Source organism: Narcine bancroftii, chromosome 5 (genome assembly GCF_036971445.1).
Source record: "Narcine bancroftii isolate sNarBan1 chromosome 5, sNarBan1.hap1, whole genome shotgun sequence".
NCBI lineage: Eukaryota > Metazoa > Chordata > Chondrichthyes > Torpediniformes > Narcinidae > Narcine > Narcine bancroftii.
In genome coordinates this window covers 215,690,703-215,704,264 of record NC_091473.1, presented here as the reverse complement: position 1 = coordinate 215,704,264, position 13,562 = coordinate 215,690,703, and the positions used below count along the sequence as shown (strand labels likewise).

The 13,562-nt window shown below is 38.1% G+C and overlaps 1 long non-coding RNA gene across 1 annotated transcript; it reads right to left on the bottom strand.

Moving 5' to 3' along the window:
• Positions 1-5,372: 5,372 nt before the first annotated feature.
• On the bottom strand, positions 5,373-13,197 carry LOC138764825 (uncharacterized). The gene is made up of 2 exons (XR_011358322.1): positions 9,097-13,197; positions 5,373-6,705 (listed from the first exon to the last, which is right to left on the bottom strand). It is a non-coding gene; the product is annotated as an uncharacterized lncRNA (long non-coding RNA).
• Positions 13,198-13,562: the final 365 nt, after the last annotated feature.

Below are 13,562 nucleotides of genomic sequence, written 5' to 3'. Positions count from 1 at the left end.
AGTTTATAAAAGATTGGATCCCTAAGACCCTAGGATGTCCAGAACTACAGCAAGAAATGGAAATAGAAAGGGCATATAGAGCATTGGCCTCTAAACCAACACAACAAAAACCAAGATCTATTTTAGTAAAATTCCTAAGATATACTACAAGAGAAAAGGTACTGGAGAAGACAATGGAAAAAGTAAGAGAGGGCAACAAACCACTGGAGTATAAAGGGCAAAAAAATCTTCATTTATCCAGATATAAGTTTTGAACTCCTAAAGAAGAGAAAAGAGTTCAATACAGCAAAGGCGATTTTATGGAAGAAAGGATATAAATTTATACTAAAGCATCCAGCGGTATTGAAAATATTTATTCCAAGTCAACAAAACAGACTATTCTCAGATCCAGAAGAAGCACGAAAATTTGCAGAACAATTACAAAAATAGACTGAAGGATGAAGACGGGTAATGAGAGTAAAAATGATCACGATTGATATGTATGTGGGTAAAGACAAAAATAGACTGAGGGATGAAGACGGTTAATGAGAGTAAAAATGATCACGATTGATATGTATGCGGGTAAAGAGGTATAAGAGTGAATAGAGACAATGTGCATACGAGAATGCATCTGTACTTAGAGGAAAATATAGATAGTATAGACAAGAATTAATAAGGGAAGGTAATGGAATAGAGAGAATAAGGAGGGAATTAAAAGAGTGACCTTTGTTACATATGAAAAGTGAAATCTTTTCTGGGGGGGGCTGGGTGGGGGGAAATAGCAGCCACTGCAAAATCAGTTGACGCTTGCGAGTGGATTCGCAAACCCAAATGGAGAGGGGAGATGTGGTTGTCCGACAAGGGATAAAGGACAACTCAGGAGGGGAAGGGGAGATTGGGGATAAAGAAGATATAAATAGGAGAATAAGGAAAATGTTGGATGTTGTAGGAATGTTGTCTTATAAAGAGTTGCAAATAAGAAAACAGAAATGGAAAAGGAGGAAAGGTAATGATGGAAAAACGGAAAGAGAAGATAAACAAAATATAAAATGGCTACGCTGAACTATATGACTTTAAATATTAATGGAATACATAACCAAATTAAAAGGAAGAAACTACTAAATTTACTGAAAAAGGAAAAAATTGATAGAGCATTTGTCCAAGAAACACACTTAACTGAATTGGAGTACAAGAAATTAAAGAGAGATTGGGTAGGACATGTAACAGCAGCATCGTATAATTCAAAAGCAAGAGGAGTGGCTATATTAATTAGTAAAAATGTGCCATTTAAAATAGAAGAGGAAATAATAGATCCAGCAGGGAGATATGTTATGATAAAATGTCAGATATATTCGGAGTTTTGGAATCTATTTAATGTATATTCACCTAACGAAGAAGATCAAAAGTTTATGCAAGATATCTTTTTGAAGGTAGCTAATACACAAGGGAACATACTAATAGGAGGGGATTTCAACCTGAATTTGGATCCAAATATGGATAAAATGGGGAAAAAAATTAACAGGAAGAACAAAGTAACCAAATTTATAATTAAATCAATGCAAGAAATGAAACTTTTGGATATATGGAGGAAACAAAACCCAAAAGAAAAGGAATACTCATACTACTCGGCTAGACATAAAACATACTCAAGAATAGACCTATTTTTGTTATCAGCTAGTATGCAGGATAGAGTAAGAAAAACAGAATATAAAGCGAGAATGCTATCGGACCATTCACTCTTAATATTGACAGTAAAGCTAGAGGACATCCCTCCAAGAATGTATAGATGGAGATTAAACCCCATGCGACTTAAAAGACAGGATTTTAGAGAATTTATTGAAAAACAATTAAAAATGTATTTTGAAGTAAATACGGAATCAGTGGAAGATAAGTTTATACTATGGGACGCAATGAAAGCATTCATTAGAGGGCAAATAATAAGTTATGTAACCAAGATGAAGAAGGACTATAATCAGGAAACAGAGCAGTTGGAAAGGGAAATAGTAAACATTAAAAAAAAATTAGCAATGAAGGAAGATACAACTAAAAGAAGAGAATTGGCGGATAAAAAAATAAAATATGAAACATTACAAACATATAAGGTAGAGAAGAATATAATGAAGACAAAACAGAAATATTATGAACTAGGTGAAAAAACGCACAAAATCCTAGCATGGCAGCTTAAGACAGAACAAGCTAAGAAAATGGTATTGGCATCAAGGAAAAAAGACAAACAAATTACATATAATCCAAAAGAAATTAAGGAAAACTTTAGAGAATTCTATGAACAATTATACCGAACTGAAAACGAAGGGAAAGAAGGGAAAATAGATGAATTTTTGACTAAAATTGAACTACCAAAACTACAAATTGAGGAACAAAATAAATTAACAGAACCATTTGGAACAGTAAAAATACAAGAGATAATAAAAAAATTACCAAATAATAAGACACCAGGAGAGGTTTGATTTCCAATAGAAATCTACAAAACATTTAAAGACTTATGAATACCGCCCCTCCTGGATGTAATCAACCAGATTGATGAAACACAAAGCTTACCAGATTCATGTAAAACAGCAATAATTACAGTAATACTAAAACAAGGGAAAGATCCACTCTCACCAGCGTCATATAGACCAATATCTTTGCTAAACACAGATTATAAGATAATAGCTAAACTATTAGCAAACAGATTAGCTGAACAGGTACCGAAAATGGTAAATTTAGACCAAACTGGATTTATCAAAAAAAGACGCACAACAGACAATATTTGTAAATTTATTAACTTAATTCATGCAGTAGAAGGAAATAAAGCACCTACAGTAGCAGTTGCTTTAGACCCAGAGAAGGCCTTCGACAGAGTAGAATGGAATTATTTGTTCAAAGTATTGCAAAAATTCAGTTTACCGGAGAAGTATATTAATTGGATTAAAGCATTATATAAGGGACCGTTAGCGAAAGTGACAGTAAATGGACATGTATCAAAGCAATTTAACTTAAGCAGGTCAACGCGGCAGGGATGCCCACTATCACCTTTATTGTTTGCGCTAGCTATAGAACCACTAGCAGAATTGATAAGAATAGATAATAATATAAAAGGAATAAAAATAAAAGACAGGGAATATAAAATCAGTCTATTTGCGGATGATGTTATAGTGTACTTAACAGAACCAGAACTATCAATAAAAGAATTATATAAGAAATTGAAGGAATATGGAGAAGTGTCGGGTTACAAGATAAACGTAAATAAAAGTGAAGCAATGCCTATGAATAATGCGGATTTCTCAAAATTTAAGAAGGAATTTCCATTCAGATGGCAAATGCAGGCAATAAGATACCTAGGTGTACAAATAAACAAAAATCTAGGCCAATTATATAAACTCAATTACAATCCACTAATGAAAAAATTACAGGACGATTTAGAGCATTGGAAAGATCTACCACTAACACTGATAGGAAGGATAAACTGTATTAAAATGAACATTTTTCCAAGGATATTATACTTATTTCAGGCATTGCCAATACAACTGACAGAAAAATTCTTCAAAGAGTTAAAGAAAATAATAAGGAAATTTTTATGGAGAGGGGGAAACCGAGGATAGCACTAGATAAATTAACAGAATGGTATAAACAAGGAGGCTTACAATTGCCAAACTTCAAAAATTATTATAGAGCCGCACAATTAAGATACCTATCAGATTTTTATCAAACAAGGGAAAAACCAGACTGGACGAGATTAGAATTAGATAAAATAGGGGAAAAGATACCTGAACACATATTATATAAATGGGACGAAAAATTGGTACAACATAGAACTTCTCCAGTACTACATCATCTCCTCAATATTTGGAAGAAGATTCATGTAGAAAGAAATAAAACAAATTATCAATTACCAAAACTAATATTGACGCAAAATAAGCTACTCCTTTTTACAATAGATAACCTTTCCTTTAGAGAATGGGAAAAAAAAGGGATTAAAAGAATAGAAAATTGTTTTTCAGGAAGTAGATTCTTATCCTTTGAACAAATGAGAGATAAGTACAATATAACTGGAGATACAGCGCTGGCATATTACCAACTGAGATCCTACTTGAAGGATAAATTAGGAAGCAATTTGAGTTTACCAGAGGGAAGTAACCTTGAATATGTGATTACAGATACAATGTTAATCAAAAGATTTATAACAAATATGCATATTAAACTGCAAGAAAAGGAGAATGAGGAAACAAATGGTAAAACTAAACAAAAATGGGAACAAGATTTAAATATAAAGATAAAAAAGGAAACATGGGAGAAATTATGTTCTGGTACGATGAGAAATACAATAAATACGAGGCTACGTATGATACAATATAATTGGTTACACAGACTATACATTACACCGCAAAAGTTAAATAAATGGGACCCAACAGTATCTGATAGATGTTTTCGATGTAAAAAAGAAATGGGAACAACAATTCATGCTATCTGGACATGTGAGAGAGTAGAAAAATTTTGGGATGATCTCAATCAGATATTAAATAAAATAACAGAAAACAATATACCAAAGAATCCAGAGATCTTTCTCCTAAGTAACATAAAAAACAAAGAATTTGGAATTGATTTGGAGGATGCACAAAAAAGATTTGTTAAGATAGCCCTTGTCGTAGCAAAAAAATGTATTATGTCAACCTGGAAATTGGAAGATAATTTGAAAATACAACAATGGTATATAGAAATGAATAAATGTATTCCATTAGAAAAAATAACATATAGTTTAAAAAATAATATTGAAATATTCGAACAAATATGGGAGCCTTACATTAAATACAATAGCGAAAACCTACCGGGGACAAACATTACCTAAGTTGATGGAAGGAGAAGGAAAGTAAAGAATGGACTCAGTAGAATCTCTGGTGTATTTTTGTTGAATGACAACATTGTCTGACTGGTTTAATGCAACCTAGATTGTATACCTAAAATGGATGAGGGGGGGGGGTGGCCTGGGAGGAGGGAGGGGGGGGGGGGGAGAAAAAGTCACTGTATATGTGTGAAAAAGAAAAAGTGTATATCATGGCTAATGTGATTTATGGTGTGAAAAAAAATAAAAATAAAAATAAAAGCATGACAAATTGACCTGCTTGATCTGTCTCAACATGTTGATTATCTATTGAGAAGTTTTTGTTAAATAAAATTGCTACCCCTCTTGATTTGAGTTAAATGAAGAAGGTGCAACATGGCCAACCCAGTCTGTTTTCAGTTTTGAATGTTATTTTTCTGTCAAATTCATTTCCTAAAGAAAGGCTACATTTACACCCATTTTTTTTAATTATGTGCAAGTATTTTTTCCATTTGATGGTTCTGTTAATCCCATTAATATTAATATTTAAGAATTTTACCAATTTACTCATTACTCTTTATTTTAACCTTTATTTCCATCACCTTCTCCCACCAACCTCCACTACTTAGTTATGTAATTCAACATCCTCTGTGTTTGCCCTTGGCCCACCTGACAATCCAAGAATGAAAAAGGAGAAAAATGTAAAAAAAAGTAAGTTACACTGCCAAATATTTAACAGAATTAACAAAAAAGAAAAAAAAAACCCTTGTCACCTTGCTTACCATAGCAACACTATCTCCTTCCCTCGTCCGGGCCATGACCGAAGTCACAGGTACACACGTGACTCAGCGGTGGTCAGCACCCTCCCCCACCTCTCCCCAACCCCCTGAGATTCTTTGTTAATTTCTTTTATTATATATAAAAAGAACTTCACCCCAATTCAGTTATATAGAGTTAACAGAGAGGAAAAAGAAACATTGCTTTTCATCCTTAGTCTTCCACCTGATTGTTGACTTGGTAAGTTTTCAACAAATTCTTCTGCCTCTAGATGGTTTTTAAAAAAAACCTGCTTTGTCCATTTGGGAGAAAAATCTTCAAGGTCGTCGGTGTCAAAGAAAAGAACAATATCCTTTCTCCTATAAAGTCTTTTTCACGAGATTAAATACTTTTCTTCGCTTTAAAAGGTCTTTACTGATGACTGGGTAGAATAAATTTTAACTCCTTTGGTGTTCAGGCAACCCTGGCCATTCAGTACTTTTTCTCTACCCTGACAAGGCAGGAATTTTATCAGCACTGAACGCGGATTTTGTTTGAGGGGTGGGTTTACATCTGAGGGCTTTCAATTTCTCCCACAAAGTTCTCTTGGCCCACTACCTCAGTAATCCATTTTTGAAAAAATTGTGGTTCCATCCCTTCTTTCAAACCCACAATCTTAATATTATTCCTTCTACTGTAATTTTCCAGAACTCTTTTGATTTAAGACAGTCTCATTGTTCTCTAACTTGTTCCACATCTTCTTTCAATTTATTAACCTCATGTTTGTTTTGATCAATGTTTTGTTTCATAGTGTTCATAACTTCAGTTATTTTACTTATTTCTGCTTCCATTTCTACTTTCCTGGTTCTGAGCTCCTTATATATATATCCACATTATTCACTTCCCTGGGTAGGGTCGATTCTGGATCATCTGTGTTTTTGTGTTCCCCTTGATCACTGCCAGATTTGAATGGACCTGCTTGACTTCCAGTTTGCCTTCCACTTTCTTCACCTTCTACCGGTTGGGGTGCCCGTCTTTGCGGCAGCGGAGGCTGCTCGCCTATCTCCAGGGCAGATGGAGTGCCAGTCCCCGGCTCCAGGACTCGTTGCCCATTTCTTCTTGCATTCAGGTAAGTCAGCAGTTTTTACCTTCTTTATCCCCCATGGTTGTGAATAAGCAGAAATATTCAAAGTCTGTTTAATTGAGTTTTTATATACATTTCATTACTTTTTAGGTTCTTTTTAAACCAAATTTTCAGGAGGGTCAGGATTTCATGTCCTGACCTCACGTCATCATGTGACGTCCTTCACACACACCCCTCTCTCTTTGCCACAAATACTAAACCCTTCTCAACACGCACAATCCCCACTTAAAACACATACACACTCAGGCTCCTCTCTTAAAAGTGTACACACAAACACCCTCTTAAGTATACACACAAATCCTCTCCAAACACATTCACGCAGGCAACTCTACTCCAAAACATGCACACAAACCCTCTCAAAAACTCATACAAACCATTCACTTAAATGCAGACACAAACTTCACTCTTAATCACACACACATCTATTAAACATCCACACACACACACCCCTGGTAAACACACAACACAGAAATGCTTCTTAAACATGCACACACACACACACACAAACACACCCTTCTCTGGATACATAAACACAAACTTCCTCTTCAACCCACAAATTCCCTCAATAAATACACAGTGGGCCCCCGATCCAAATCATGTGGCATTGACTTCCTTCCTATGACTTATATAATCACTTGGAGGCTAAGTTAGGGGTTTGTGTGTGATGTGTTTTCAATCATTTCCAGTTGTATTTAAATCCTTGATCGTTAACATGCAAAACTTGTAATCTTCTTTTCTAATATTCTATGTAGTAGATTCTTAACAACAAATCATTTATTGAGGCCAAAGCGATATTCAGCTGATAATTAGACGTGCTGAAAGTGATCAACAGAAATTGTTGACCCCTAACTCACCCTTCTTATGGTTTCCAACTGCCAATGCTAGCTGTACAATCTCTTTTTAAATGCACCCAAAACTATCGCGTGTGCTCTTTCGTGCAGTGTGCTGGCCCAACCGTTGCACTGCCTGGGCTGAGCTCACATGCGTCACCATGTTCCGAGGCGCGTGCATATTGGTGGACCTGCTGGCCTTGACTCAAACTGCCACCATTGGGGCCGAGCCGACCGTGAATGTACCGCTACGATCTGGCCCAATATGCATGTGCCAATGGGAGGAGCCAACAGACCCTGGGAGACCGCTGGCGCCCACGGCCAAAGAAGAAGGTAGGTAGTGAGCCTATTACTCTTACACATGCATACGTGACTCTTCTCTTAAACACCCAGAAACACCTCCCTTTTAAACACCCACACACAATTCCCTCTTAAACACACATAGACACAATCCCCTCTCTTAAATACATTGTCAAAAACCTCTCTGAAAAGCAAACCCTCTCTCAAAAAAAAAATTGGACAACACCTCTCCAAAACATGCACATATAGCACCCTTCTCTTAAACATGTGCTCACATGCCACTCCCCGCTTAAACACACACACCCCTCCCAAAAAATCCATACACATGTGATTCTCTTTGGAACGCCCACATAACCCTGCTTTTAAACACACACAGACCTTGCTCTAAAATTCATGCACACAAACCTCCTTTTTTAAACACACAAACAACTCTCAGAACACACAAAGGGGCAAACCCACTTAAAACTTGCACACTCACCTCAACATGCAGACAAAATTCCTCTTCTAAACATGCACACACACACAACCCCCCTCTCGCTCTTCTTTAAATTTTTTTAAATATAAATATACAATATCAAAGTATATATAGATAGATAAAATAATTTTTTTCTTGCAAAAAACAAACAATCCCTTCCCTTCCCCCCCCCCCCATCCACCCCCCCACCTTTCACAATATAAATCCACACGCTGCCCACATTTACCATAAAAAATTCTACATGGGGAAGTCACTCGCATTTGTACTACAGCACCATCTGTAAACGTCCTTTTTATTACAGTCATTTATAATTGGGCCCTGGTATAATCCAAATATGCTGCCACATCTTGATAAATATGCCATATTTCTTAAATATCTTGATACCATATTCTTTATGTAGCATGTAATTTTTTCCATGGGTATGCAACTATCCATCGTGCTGTCTGTAGAGGGGAATCGGATTTCCAAGTAATCACAATACATTTCTTAGCCACTGCTAAGGCTATTTTAGCAAACAAAATTTGGAGTTTAGTTAATTTATTGCTTATTTCAGTAAAGTTGCCCAAAAGATCAAGCTCTGGATCACCCATGAGGACCATCCCTTTTATCCTTATTAATATTTCAGTAATATACGGCCAGAAAGGTCTCACCTTCACACACCACCACATAGCATGTAAAAATGTTTCTATTTCTATCCCACACCTAAAACAGGTCTCTGATATTTCTGATTCTTGCAACTTCTGTCGATTGAGATATAATTGGTTGGAGGAAATTATATTGCACTAATCCATACCTTGCATTTATAACTGATGTCATGCTATCCAAACACCAATCAGACCAACATCTTTCCATTATTGCAACACCGAGATCCGACTCCCAGCTCTCTCTCTCGATGGCTGTAAACCTGGTTTTGCACTTTCATTCTGGAGAGTGTAGTACATCTTAGATATAAATTTAGGTGTGTTCCCCAGCCAAATCATTCGCTCCATTTCACTAATTTCAGGTGGGGCCAAATTTGGTTCCCATCCTTCTCTTAGGAACGATCTTAGCTGGAGAAATCAAAAGAAAGCCCTGTCAGCTACTGTATTTATTTCGTAATTGTTCAAAAGACATGAGCAATCCCTCCACATAACAATCATCAATACATCTTATTCCTTTGTCATTCCCTGAATTCAATATATTGTTACCCAGATTCATAGGGCAGCAACACATTTTTACATAAGGGTGTTCTTAGTGATACACCTTTTGTTTCCCCAATACACTCATTTATTTCTTGCCATACTCTAATCATCTGTATTAATATAGGGTTATTAGTCTTTTTTGTTATGAACTTAACATTCCACATAAATAAAGTTCTTCGCTGTTCCCTCTTATGTTGAATTCAGTCTTATTCGGATCCAACAAAACACAACACACAAGCTAACACACACCAACCCTTTTGGAAACACAGACACAAATCCCTCTTTGAAACACATATACACACAGACCTCTCTCACTTGTGAACTCACAATCCCACTGAAATACAAACACTTACCCTCTCTAAACACACAATGTTCAAGCTCCTCTGAAACACAAACGCGCACCCACCCCTCTTAAATTCACAAATATACAAAAGCACCCCTCAAACAAACAGCTGTTAAACACACAAACGCCTCTCAAATACATATATACCCTTCTCTTGAACACAGACAAAACCCCACTTTTAAACACACAGATATCCCCCCCTTAAATGTGTGCACACAACCTTCCCTCTTAAACACACAAACCATTTCTAAACACATGCAGAAACCAGCTCTGAACACTAACACACACAAACATGTAAACACACCTTAAACATGTATACAACAAACATATCTCTGAAACACACACACACACAACCCCTCTCCTAAACACATATAGAAATTCCACTCATAAACACACTCCCTGTTAAATACGCATGTACAAGCTCCTCAACACCCCGTCCTAAACAAACCCCTTCATGCACACACAAATCCCTAACACACAAAACTCCTCTCACACATGCACAACCTCCCCCCCGCACAGATATGCATGATTCTCTCAAACATGCACACACCCTCTCGAGCTTGCACAAGCTTAAATCGCTCTCAAACACACATGCACACACACATATATCCTGTTTTATACACACACTTCTCTTAAACATATGCACACAGAAAGCCCATTGATAAACAGATGCAAACCCTCAAACACAACTGCACACACAACCTCTAAACACTCACACCTTTCTAAAGACACACAAGTGCGTAACCCCTCCCCAAAACACAATCCCTCACTTAATATGTCCATGCAACCACTCTTCAAAACAACACATACAAATTACCCCTCTCTTAAACACACAATCACAATCCATCTCCCAAACACAGACGCACACACAATCCCTCTCTATTCATTGTAGGCCGATGAGCCTGACATCAGTAGTGAGTTAAGTTACAAGACCATAAGACATAGGAGCAGAAATAGGCTATTCAGCCCATCCATTTAACCATGACCTGATCCATTTACCCACTCCGACCTAGCCTTCTCCTCATAACCTTCGATGCCCTGACTAATCAAGAGCCCATCAATCTCTTTAAATACACCCAATGATCTGGTCTCTCCAACTGTCTAAGGCAACAAATTCCACAGATTGATCACTCTTTGGCTGAAGAAATTCCAATGCATCTCTGTTCTAAGTGGACGCCCTTCAATCCTGAAATTGCTACCTTTTGTCTTGGACTCTCCCACCATGGGAAACCACCTTTCTAAATCTACTATGTCTATGCCTTTCAACATTCAAAATGTTTCAATGAGATCCCCCCTCATTCTCCTAAATTCCAACGAGTACAGGCCAAGAGCTGTCAAATGCTCCTCACATGATAACCCTTTAATTCCTGGAATCATCCTTGTGAACCTCTTTGGAATCCCCTCCAGCGTCAGCACATCCTTTCTTAAATGAGGAGCCCAAAACTGCTCACAATACTCCAAATGAGGACTCACCAGTGCCTTGTAAAGCCTCAACATCACATCCCTGCCCTTATATTCCCCATAACATGAATGCCAGCATTGCATTTGCCTTCTTCACCACCGATTCAACCTGCAAGTTTACCTTCAGGGTATCCTGGACTAGGATTCCCAGGTCCCTTTGCATCTGGGCATTTTCAATTTTCTCCCCATTTAGAAAGTAGTCTGCCCGTTTATGTTTTCTACCAAAGTGCATGACCATCTATTTTCTGACATTATACAGTATTTCATTTGCCAAATCTCCTAATCTGCTTGTTCTTCTGCAGCCTCCAGGTTTCCTCTACACTACCTGTTTCTCTACCTACCATCATATGGTATGATTATTTTTCATCATCTTTTTCCTTCATGTATTTAAAACTTCCCAATCCTCTATCTTCCCACTAATTTTTGTTTCTTTGTATGCCCTCTCTTTTGCTTTCACGTTGGCTTTGACTTCCCTAGTTAGCCATGGTTGTGACATTTTTCCATTCCAATATTTCCTCTTTTTTGGTATTATTAGTCTTTCTCCTTCCCCATTTCTTGCAGAAACTCCATCCTTTGCTTCTCTGCTATCTTCCCTGTTAGTGCCTCCTTCTAAACACTTTGGCCACTGTAATTCCTTTTACTCCATTGAAATACCGACATGCTTGATTTTATTTTCTCCTTGTTAAAACTCAAATTGAACTTAATCATATTATGATCATTGAAACCCTAATAGTTCCTTTACTCAGTGTTCACTCATCACCTTGGGTGCATTACACAATACCCAATCAAGTACAGCCGATCCCCTCATGAGCTCATCAATGAGCTGCTCTAAAAAGCCATCTCATTGGCTTTCTACAAATCTCTCTCGAGATCCAGTCCCAACCTGTTTTTCCCAATCTACTTGCATGTAAAAAATCCCCCCCATAACATTGCCCTTCTGACACACCTTTTCTATCTGCTGTCAGCATTTGTTGTCCACATCATGGTGACTGTTTGGAGGTCTGTATAGAACAGCCAACACTGTCCTTTTTATCCTTGCCATTTCTTAATCCATAATGATTCCTTATCTTCTGATCCTAGGTCACTTCCTTCTAATGATTTAATGTTGTTCCTTACCAACAGAGCCACATCACACCCTCTGCTCATCTGCTTATCTTTTTGATACACTGTGTACCCTTGGACATTCAGCTTCCAATGACATCCATCGCAGAACCATGGTTAATGGCCACAACATCAGACCTGCCTATGTGTAGCTGGTCTACAAGGTTATCCTCTTTATTTCTTATGCTAGGAAGTGTCCCAAGAGGCAAGATATTTGGATAGATGGGGACTAATTAGGGATAGGTAACATGATTTTGTGCATAGTAGGTGGGGTTTAACCGACCTTGAAGAATTTTTTGATGAGGTCATCAGGAAGGCTGTGGATGTTGTCTATATGGACATTAATAGCATTTGACAAAGTCCCGCATGGGATTTAGTCAGGAAGATATAGTAAACTGGAATAGACATTTGCTTTACAGTAGAACCAGAGTATGGTCATGAGTGATTGTCTCTCAGACGGGAGACCTGTGACTAATGGTGTGCCTGAAAGATCGGTGCTGGGTCCTTTGTTGTTTGTCATCTATATCAATGATCTGGATGATAATGGTAAATTGGATCAGCAAGTTTGCAGATGACACAATGCTTGGAGGTGGAGTGAACAGCGAGGAAGGCTTTCAGATCTTGCAGCAAGATCTGGAGCAGTTGGAAAAATGGGCTGTAAACATATACATACGCACCACTCCTCTTCAAAACAGGCCCTTGCAAACACAAACCCGTCTCCAGAATACACACAAATCACTCCCTTAAACAAGCATGCATGCACAAACTTCTCCCTTAAACACACATCCACATAGCCCCTCACACACACAGCATCCTCTCTGAGCACACAAGCACGTGCAACCACTTTCCAATCCAAGCACACACCCCTCGCTTCCACAATCGCGCACACCCCTCGCTTCCACAATCGCGCACACCCCTCGCTTCCACAATCGCGCACACCCCTCGCTTCCACAATCGCGCACACCCCTCGCTTCCACAATCGCGCACACCCCTCGCTTCCACAATCGCGCACACCCCTCGCTTCCACAATCGCGCACACCCCTCGCTTCCACAATCGCGCACACCCCTCGCTTCCACAATCGCGCACACCCCTCGCTTCCACAATCGCGCACACCCCTCGCTTCCACAATCGCGCACACCCCTCGCTTCCACAATCGCGCACACCCCTCGCTT